This window comes from Cucumis melo, chromosome 1, assembly GCF_025177605.1.
Source record: "Cucumis melo cultivar AY chromosome 1, USDA_Cmelo_AY_1.0, whole genome shotgun sequence".
Classification (NCBI taxonomy): Eukaryota; Viridiplantae; Streptophyta; class Magnoliopsida; order Cucurbitales; family Cucurbitaceae; genus Cucumis; species Cucumis melo.
In genome coordinates this window covers 24,389,259-24,399,282 of record NC_066857.1, presented here as the reverse complement: position 1 = coordinate 24,399,282, position 10,024 = coordinate 24,389,259, and the positions used below count along the sequence as shown (strand labels likewise).

At 32.4% G+C, this 10,024-nt stretch overlaps 1 long non-coding RNA gene across 1 annotated transcript; it reads right to left on the bottom strand.

Moving 5' to 3' along the window:
• Positions 1–5,085: 5,085 nt before the first annotated feature.
• Positions 5,086–9,150, bottom strand: LOC127148135 (uncharacterized). Its single transcript, XR_007818845.1, has 2 exons — positions 8,379–9,150; positions 5,086–8,286 (listed from the first exon to the last, which is right to left on the bottom strand). It is a non-coding gene; the product is annotated as an uncharacterized LOC127148135 (long non-coding RNA).
• Between the last annotated feature and the right edge of the window lie 874 nt (positions 9,151–10,024).

Sequence of the window (10,024 nt, the reverse complement as noted above, 5' to 3'; positions counted from 1 at the left end):
AACGGTCTATAGTGAATGAATAAGGTTGGACGCCTTATGCTGGAAACACTATGGATGCGGTCCGCTTTGTAGTTAGTACAAACGAAATGATCCTAAATCGTTCATGTAGAGACATGTAAGTGGGAGCATCCTATGCAAAGAGTTTACATAAGACTGGAACAATGAAATAGTCACTTTTAAGTTATAACACCGTTGACTATATAAACTGACTATTTCGTTTATGATGACCTAAATAACTTAATCTTAATCCTGAGCTAACTATGAACTTCTATTCAAACGGTATTATCCTTAGATTTGCATAGGTGAGGGCAACAAAACGACGTTGGCCCAATAAGCCTCCCATTTCAATGGTAAGACCGAATGGATAGTTGGGGACATAAGGTGCAAGACATAATTCACTCCTACCCGCTTTAGGGTTAGTAGATAGGTTGTTCTCTTAATAACTGAATCCAAGTCTTGAACAAGGGATCCCGCCCTCTCATTGGCTCAAGAGGGACTCGGTTTATAGGTTGGACCTTAAACCAAATGTTCAATAGTGGATCAGTGGGACTTAAGGAACAAGATGTAGTCTCGGGGGTAAAACGGTATTTTGACCCGGTCGAAGTTACGAACAACCTGTGAAGGATTAACTTACTGATCATGGTTATATCAATTGGACACAAATATATCTATAGTGAGGGGAATGCAACTACGGGACTTTAGTGGAATGACCCGTTAGTTAATGGATGTTGATTAGCTCGGTATAAAAGGCTTTAGCCAGTTCATCTTGGATTGTTGGAGCTCCGAATCTATAGGTCCATTAGGTTGCCCTACTAGCTCATACAAAATTAACTTAGAACAACATGTTGGAATAATTTGAATTGTTTAAATTAGGTAAAGAGAAAAAAACCGACGAATATATGTGATATAGTCATCGATTATAGGGCTTTATGTTTAAATATGATTTAAATGTTAAAAATATGAATATGGATTCATATTCGGAAGCTCGAAATTGATGGAAATGGTCAAAGTTGTGAAAAGTCAAAATGTTGTCTTTTGACTTTGAAATGTCAAATTTTGACTGGCTTTATATTTAAATGTGATTTGAATTTCAAGAAAATGAATGCAGATTCATGCTCATAAGGTCAAAATTAGTCAAGATGGACAAAATGACAAAAAGTCAACATGTTGACTTTTGATTTGAAAAGTCAAAGTTTGACTTTGACTAGAATAGTCAAATGACCATTTGTCCATTGACCAAAGTTAGTGGGAAAATCAACCATTTTGTTGGATAATTCCACTAACTCTTAGTGGGCTATGTGGAAGCTTATGGTGATGACACCAAACCCACTAAGAGAAAATGGAATGGTAAATCAATCCACTAATGGATAGTGGATTGTGAGGTGTTGGACTTTGGTGGTTCAATTACATGCAAATTTTGCATGTAATTTTTCTATTTAAGGGGCAATTTTCAAATGGAACAATTTTTTTTACCAATTTTGTAATTTTGAATTACAAAATTAAAGCTCTCTCCCAAATCTCACACCAAATTTCACCTCCAATTTCCATCTCTTTCTCTAATTCCTTCAACCCGGTTCTTAGTCTGAAGAATAGCAGGTCAATTCTAGTGGTGGTCCAATTCGAGTTCGGGAGAAGAATTGGAGCTTCGGGATGCTACAAAGGCAAGTGTTCTATCTTAACCCTAATTAGTGTAATTAAGGGTTTTTTTTTTGTCTTAAGCATGTTAACATTTAAATTAGTTTAGATGCATCTAGGGTAAAATTCCGATCTTATTTTCGCTGCGTTCGTATGGATCAAGTTCGAGTATATAGCTCAAACGATCTATAGTGTTTCCAAAAAATGTCAAGAAAGTCCTTTTTTCTAGGAGTGCCTAATTAATCGTTGTTATCTAACTATTATTGATTTTCCATAAAGGTATTTCTTAACTCATCACTAACTAAGTTCATTTGACTTACGTTTTAAAGTTTTCTCTCTCTAGGTTGTCAAGCGTTGAAGCCAAGCGAAGAATAAATTTCAGGTGTTGTAGCCTAGTTTAGGAGGGAAGACATAATTATTTGGTAGCCTTACATGGCGCCTTGCCCATGGAAATTTCTATTGCGCCTAAGGAGTCAGCTGGTAGGCGAGTTGCTCCTTATTATGGATGGCTTGACTCGGAGGAAGGCGAGCACGATACCCAAGTTAGTAAGGCCTAACCTGGTGAGCCAGAGAGAAAACAAGTAAGAGATAGTTTGTTTGGAAATAATTTCTTTATAAATAACAATAAGGGACTTTTGGGTTGTAGTAAGCGACCTTTGGGGCGGGGGCAGATAGTTTGTCTGGAGATAATTTCTTTGGAAATAACAATGTTGTTGAATGTGGACGTTATGAAAACTCTTTGTTTGATGAGTATGCTTGCATAGAAGTTGATATTAGTGACCCCCTCTTAAATATGTTGACTTGATAGAAAATAATTCCTCTCTTAATACCAATAATTGTGATAATTTCTTATTTGATGATCCTCCTCAAATTCATGAACTAAAGCTAGAAAATGATCGCATATAGATGATCACCAAGTAAATGATTGCATTGAGGAGTGCTTTTTACTTATTCTTTCTCTCCTTGGATTCATGAGTTAAAGTTTTTAGAAGAAATTTTTGAAAACAAGCATGAAATAGAAGTTGATAATGCAAACCCTTTACAAAATGATCTTGAAATGCAAGAAGAATATTTTGTTTCAATTCTTGCATAGAGGCTTCAAATTTCAAGCATGTTATCAATTATATCTTTCTAAGACAAAAATATGCAAACAATAATTTTTTTCTTGACATCTATTCTTTTCCTCTAAATGATGATCATCATCTCTTAGCTTAAGCTTCTTCCATAGACATAACCAACCAGAGTTAGGAGAAAGTTCAAAGAATAAACAAAAAGGAAAGAAACCCAAGATCATCGATCTTGGGTGAAAAAGAAGAATACGGTCGTGCAAATCGAGCTTAAACAATTGCAAAATTTTATTACTTTTCTTTAAAATTTAGCACTTTTTCAATCTTTAAGTATAGCTTCTTTTACAAAGATTGCGAGAAAATTTTGTTTTCCTTTTTAGGATTAAAATAAAGTGAAGTGAATCCGAGTAAGGCCAAATGCAAGCAAGCTTTCAAAAAAGAAGAATTTCCTATCAGGGGAGGTTTTCTATTCCCTTACTTTTTCTTTCCATCCTTTTTACATCTAGTTTTCAATGCTTCGAGGACAAAGTAATATTTTAAGTGGGGGATGGGTGATAGCTTACTTGCATATCCTTGCCAATTTGAGAAAACTTTCAAAATTTTGTCAAAAATGCCCCAATCTTAAAAAAAAAAAAAAAAAAAAAAATCAAATGCTCTCTCTAGAACAACAAGCATGTATAATTGCTTTCTTAGATAGTCTAGCATAATAAAAAGCACGTATGCCAGCCCTTGAGCACTGAGTTAGGGTTTGTGTTCGTGTTTGTGTTTGTGAATATCTAAATATATTTGTGAGCATGCTTGATATATTGAAATACGAGTATAGAATACATGATGTCTTTTGTTTTGAATACCCTCTTTTGGCCATACCCAATTTGAGAATGAATGTTTGATTGCCAAAGTTTGATTGTAGTGATTGCAAGATTTCATGATTATTAAGTATGCATGGATGCTTCCTTTCTTGTTTCCTTAGTTGCACACAATAAAATGCCGATAATACACTTTTTTCGAGTCTACCCTAGATAGGATTTAAAAAACGATAGGAGTTCAAAAAGAAGGCCGCTAAAAGAAGGCGAGCTACTACGCCAAGCGTTAAGAGCTATTGTGAGGCATTAGAAATTAGGAGTTTAGTTTTAGTTTCTATTGAAGTATTGCTTGTATTTGTATCAAGTTTGTTAAAAGAAAATAAAGTTTGTTAAGTTCTTCCAAGCTTAAAGTTGTGGCACTTTCATATCGTGAAGCATGTTCTCATTAAGTGAAGTTTAAAATCTAAAGAGTGGCTCTTTTGGTGCTTCACTTAGAAGCGTTGGAGCTGCCTATGCATTTTGGGTGAGGGCATGACATTATATACCCTTACGCGTTTCTTTGGTTTTATACAAAAGCTTTATATACCATTAGTGATAATAGTTGTTCTTTCTTATATATACTCATGATCATTTCTTTATTAAGCTAATGTTGAGCTTTGCTTACATTCCTAACAGCAATATATGCATATGCATACTAAGCTTTAACATACAATTTGACATAAGATGCTATATAGAAAGATCTAAACTCTTTTGATGACTATTGTTTTTGTGCATATATATTATTCCACTCATACATTATTCCATTTAATGTGAAAGTACATTGTGATTTGGTTGTTTGTATGAAAAAAAGAGTATTTTGTCAACCTCGAAAACAATGGTTCTTTACATGTATAACATTATTGTAAAATATAGGTGAATGAAGTCCTGAGTTGACATCTCAATTTTAGTGTTGAAAATTTGAAAAAATATACATGCAATTGAAGAGTTAAACAAAAAGTTTAAAAACAAATAATAACCACAAGAGAATCATATTTTTTTCCAGATTAAAAAAATATGCAAGATACCCCTAATTTAATAACTCTACACCTCAGATGCAACTTCTTAACTAAAACTAAATAATTTTGCACTTCAAATGATGGCAATGACTCAAAGAACTTTTAACTGTATTTGTAATTTTAAAACAGTTAAAATCACGTTGAAAAAACAATGCATATATTTGACTTGATATTTCATGTTATTGATCCAATACAATTACAACTTTTCTTCTATACTAAAATGGACTTCGATATTACTCCAATTCCCCTTTGGAAGAGAACTAATTCCTTCCAATTTCATCACGCAAATCTATTCAAAACCATTAACTCAAGAATTATATTATGAGAAACCCACTTATGCTTTGAAAACAACTCCGTCCCATTAAAATTTTCTATATATAGCTCATTTTCTCTTCAAGGTTCCAAACATACAACTCCAAAATTTGCTCAAGAACTCACTTGGTTAGAAATATTCAAATTAGATACTCATTTTCGTAAGAGGTTTTGTTATTTTTCGAAAACATATAGGAATAGTACACTACTTCATTTGGAAACCTTTTGAAATATATTCTCTCTTTAATGTGTCTAATTTATTATCAAAATTATATTTTGTATTATAAGTACACAACCCTAGCTTGTGTATGCTTTATTATTCACAAATAGAATTAATTGTCCTTGATTTGCAGTTGAAAAGAGAGAAAAATTGAAGAAAAACAAGGTTAGGATGACTCCTAAGGTTACGATGGTAAAAAGCATCATGTTGGTGTTGTTGCTCACAAGCTCTTGTTTACGCCTTATTATTGATGGAAAGAAGGCTTTGCCTTGTGATGAATTGAAGAATCAACACCAAGAGCTTCGTCAACTTGAGATTGAGGATAAACATCATCATCATGAATGTGATAGGAAAAATTATTCATGCTGGAAATCAGGTGAAAAAGGTGGAGGCAATCCCTAAGCCTAGTTTGATAAATCATTAAGCCCGTCTAGTAAGTATTTTGTTTTGGCTTTTGGTTTGTAAGAATTATGCTTGTTTTCTAACAATTTCTCCATGGTTTAATTTGCATCTTTGAATTTTTAGCCAAATTTAAAAAGCATAAACAAGTTTCCAAAAATTATTTCTTTTTTTCACTTTTCAAAACTTGAGCTTATTCTTGAAAACATTTGTATAATGTAGAGATAACAAATCATGAAGTTTAGAGGTTTAAATGTGGGTTTAGACTCAAAATCTCAAAAAAAAAAAAAAAAAAAAGTATTATTTGGTTTTTTTTTATTTTTAGTTTTAGAAAATATAGGACAATAAAATTACATAAAACACACGGTCTTTTTATTCTTTCAAAAATTACAATGTTACCATTAACTTAAACTATATATACAATTGAAATAAAAATAGTTCAAAATTTTGAATTGAGTTTGAGACCTTGAATGGTATGGTTGTATCATGAGCTAGAGCGGCAAGACAATATATTCAATTTTTTGTTTTTTTTTTTTTTTTTATCACTGTTCTCACACCTTTTTAAGATTTCAATTTTTATTCACAATTCTAAAGATTTCTCTGTCTGAAGAATAATATTTTCGAAATGTCCATGAAAGATGAAAACAAAATTGCAACTTTTGAAAGAAAATAAATATTTACAAAAAAAAAAAAGTCAAAGTCAAAGTCCAAGACATTGGTTTTTGTAATTTAATCATTAGGGTTATATATAATACCCTTGCCTTGAATTTCATTGCTTTTTTATCAACTCCCTACTTTAAAATATAATGTTTCCAAAATAAAGCCGAGTTGCTAAAACCTTTTCAAAAGTTGGAATAATCTTGGTTTAATTTTGTTTTCTCACTATTTGACTAAAAATTTATATTTTGTCTATGAAAGTTGGAAACCATAATAAATGAAATTGTGTGAGAGAAAACACAAATTTTATGAAAAACCAAAAACTAAAAACTAAATCGTTATTCAACGGATTAAAATTATCGTAAATGCCAAACTAAAGAGTGTTCCTACTTGATCAATATATTTGTGTGTTTACTAGAGTTATGAAGCCAGGATATGATAATATTTATAAAAATAAGCTATCAGAAAGGTTGGGGTTTCCTTCATCATTTTCGAAAAAGGAAAGTGCAACCAAGAAGAAGGCTCCATAGAGCGTAGAGCATGATTCTCTATAAAGCCTTCTTCTTGGTAGCAGTGTAGAGCAATTGAATCACTGGATCGAATTGGAGTCCAAGGTCGAGGCAGAACCAATTACTTTGATTTGCTCTCCTTATTTAGCATCAATTTAAAACAAAGGGTGTGAGTAGGCCTCGACCTCGATATTTTCTAAGTAGAGGCAAACTAATTCGATCGAGTGATTCAATTGCTTTACTCCTCATTGATGAGTGCAAGCAAATACGTCAAATAATAGTATAGTAATGAAGATAATCTAAGATATCTCGTTCCATACAAGAGATCAAATCACAATTATTACTTATTGCTTAGCTATTCAAGTTACTTCAATTTTATTTAAGGATTTAAATTCAAGTTTGAGTATTAATTTTGAAAACAAATAATAAAAGCAGTTGTGAAAATTCAAGAGTCTTTTTTGTTACTAGGAGTTGATTTCATAAAATCATGTTAATTAGTTAATGCTACAAGTCATGTAATTAAACATGCAATCTATTAATTGAGTATTTAACCTGACATTCACTGAAGGTTAACCAATAATAAAAAAAAGTACACAATAGCATTAAAAAAAAAGCACGAAGTTCAACAATATCTATGAAAATTCGAGTATACTTTGAGACCAGGTGTGGAGTAAAGTGGAGTGAACTCACTAGAAAAAATCTGGCCATTAATATCGGTCGGAAAAAATGAAAAAGAAACTTTAATGTTGCTTTTCAAAAAACGGATGTTTGATGTCGTTTTAAACCGACATTAAAGTGGGAGTTTTAATGTCGATTTAAAACTGACATTAAACATCCGCTTTTTGAAAAGTGACATTAAAGCTCCTTTTAAGTTTAATTTTTTTTATTTTATAACCATCCCAATTTTCACATCAACCCCATTTTCGATTCTACAGTCCAAGTTATCCACCAACATACTATTTTCAACCAAACAGAACAAGTAATTACTCCCTCCAGAACATCCCTCTTCAGCTCCCCCTAAATCCTGTGCTGCCTCCAAGGTTGCTTTAGTATAAAAAGCCGACAATCCCTTATAAAACGGGCCTAACTTATTCGACCCATCAGCCTTTATCGTAGCAGTTTCAGTTTGCTTGACAACACCTACCTTATACCCTTCACTAACCAACCTTAGTGTGAAGGAGAGTGGGTATGTGCTATTTCTAACTTGATGTTTTTTAGGTTTAGCAATAATATCAACTGTTTTAATGATTATATACAATGGAATTGTGTTTGTTTACTATTTAAGATCAAAAGAGGCAATGACTAGGAAGCTCAATCCGGATTGTGAAACCATTATCTCTCTTGTTAAAGTTACCAAATTTTTCATATTCTTTTTAACCTTTTTTCTTTTCTGTATCAGCTTTTAGTTTATGTAAAGACTTACAATCCCTCTCTTCATCCTTCCATCAAATTCATTCTGAACAACTCTCCTTTTTTCCATTTTCTATTCTACCTAAACTCTTTAACTTCAATAATGCAATCACCAGTTTGCTCAACAATCCTTAAACCCAAACTATATTTGAGAAATAATCAATCCAAACCCCAAAGAAGTGGAAAACAATCCCTAAAAAAGTGAATTGTAGGAATAACCTAGAAATCAAACACCAGATATATTACATACATACAGTAATAGCCAAGGAAGCGAAAACAAAAGGAAAAGAAATTGAAGAAAATGAACTCACCGGAAGGAATTGGAGCAACGTCCAAATGAAGAAAAGGGAAAAAAACTCTGATGAAGGGGAATTGGAGCAATCTCCAAATGGAGCAACGTCCAAAAGAGCAACGTCAAAATCAGAAATCAGAGGCTGAAGCGTCTACGGCCGGAAATCAAAGGTCGAAAATCGATTCCGAGAATGACAGCTTTAACGACACTTTGGAGGAAGAAGACGTGGGCCGAAAATTGTCTGCGGTGCGATTCCTTTAACAATGGCAGAAATCGCTTTGAGGGGAGACGATGGATATGCGTGCGGTGGATGGCGGACATCTGCGAGGGGTGGATGGCGAACATCTATGAGTGGTGGATGGCGGAGGGAGACGACGATAACGATCGGTTGGATTGTTCGTGAGAGACGGCAACGGAAAAATTTCGATAGGGCACAAAGAGCAACGGCGGCGCAAATGAAAAGTTAGGCCTTTTTTTTTACACCTCAAATTTGTGTCAAGAAAGAGATTTTTTTTTTATTTGAATAACTTTTTAATGATACATAAATTATGTCGTTAATTAATGACGCAAAATTTATGTCAAGAAAAAATTATATAACGATGCAAAAAATTGTCATTAAAAATTTCGCATTTGTTACTTTCAATGACACATTTTACTTCCATCCCAAATCTAAACGATCTTGTAGGAAAGAATAGTCAAATCGATCGTTAACCAAATATATTACACATGCAGGGTGTCAATTAATCATAGAGCATTTTTTTCTATTTCCTATTTTGGGCTTGTGAGCTTTTTCAATTATCAAAATTGTTCTATACAGTGTAAATATTTTACTGCTTTGTTATATTTTTTAAAAGACTCATAAAATAAATATTATTCTTTTCATATTGTCTCATCCTCACATTTATTACTTAAAGTTACATTTATACAACAATTTACTTAGTATACAAAATGTAATATGTTTACTTTTTTAGGCAACAAAAGTTCAAAATAGTCTCAAAAAATTAAAATGTTGGAAATGTTGAACAGAGAGGAAAATATTATAACAAATTAAAATAATGTTGAAAATGTAAGGGAAAAAAAACATTGTATATAAAGACTCATTTAAGCTTTGTTATATATGCCTTTGATATTGTTATTTTTTAAATTTACCATTACGTACTATTTATTCATTCTAGCAAAAATATATATTAACAAGGTTGTCATATGCAATGCACGTTAAAAGTTTCTTGTAATATTAAAAAATTTATCATAAATAAGAAACAAATAAAATTGTCAACATAAACAAAGCTCAACTAACATAAAACATGTAGAGATTAAAGGTAATTTGAACTCTCAAACCCTATTTGTATTATTGTTGGAAGAAAGACAAGATACTTCCATTCATATTATTCATAGCTGTCAAGACATGGAATTCAAGCACACATATCATCATGTCTTCACAAGTATATGGAATGGAAGAGAAAGCCTTTTGGACTCTCTACATTTGAGTGAGTTTAAGTATTATTTAATTTGTTCCTGGTGACTTCCAACACTTCAAATCTTGCCTATTACAATCTCGATGGGGATAAAGTTCATCTGCGAATCTGCTACGTTTGGCGTCATTTTTATCATTCTCATTAACCAGTTGATGCTCTTGGTGTTTCCCATTCGCAATCAAGCAAGTGC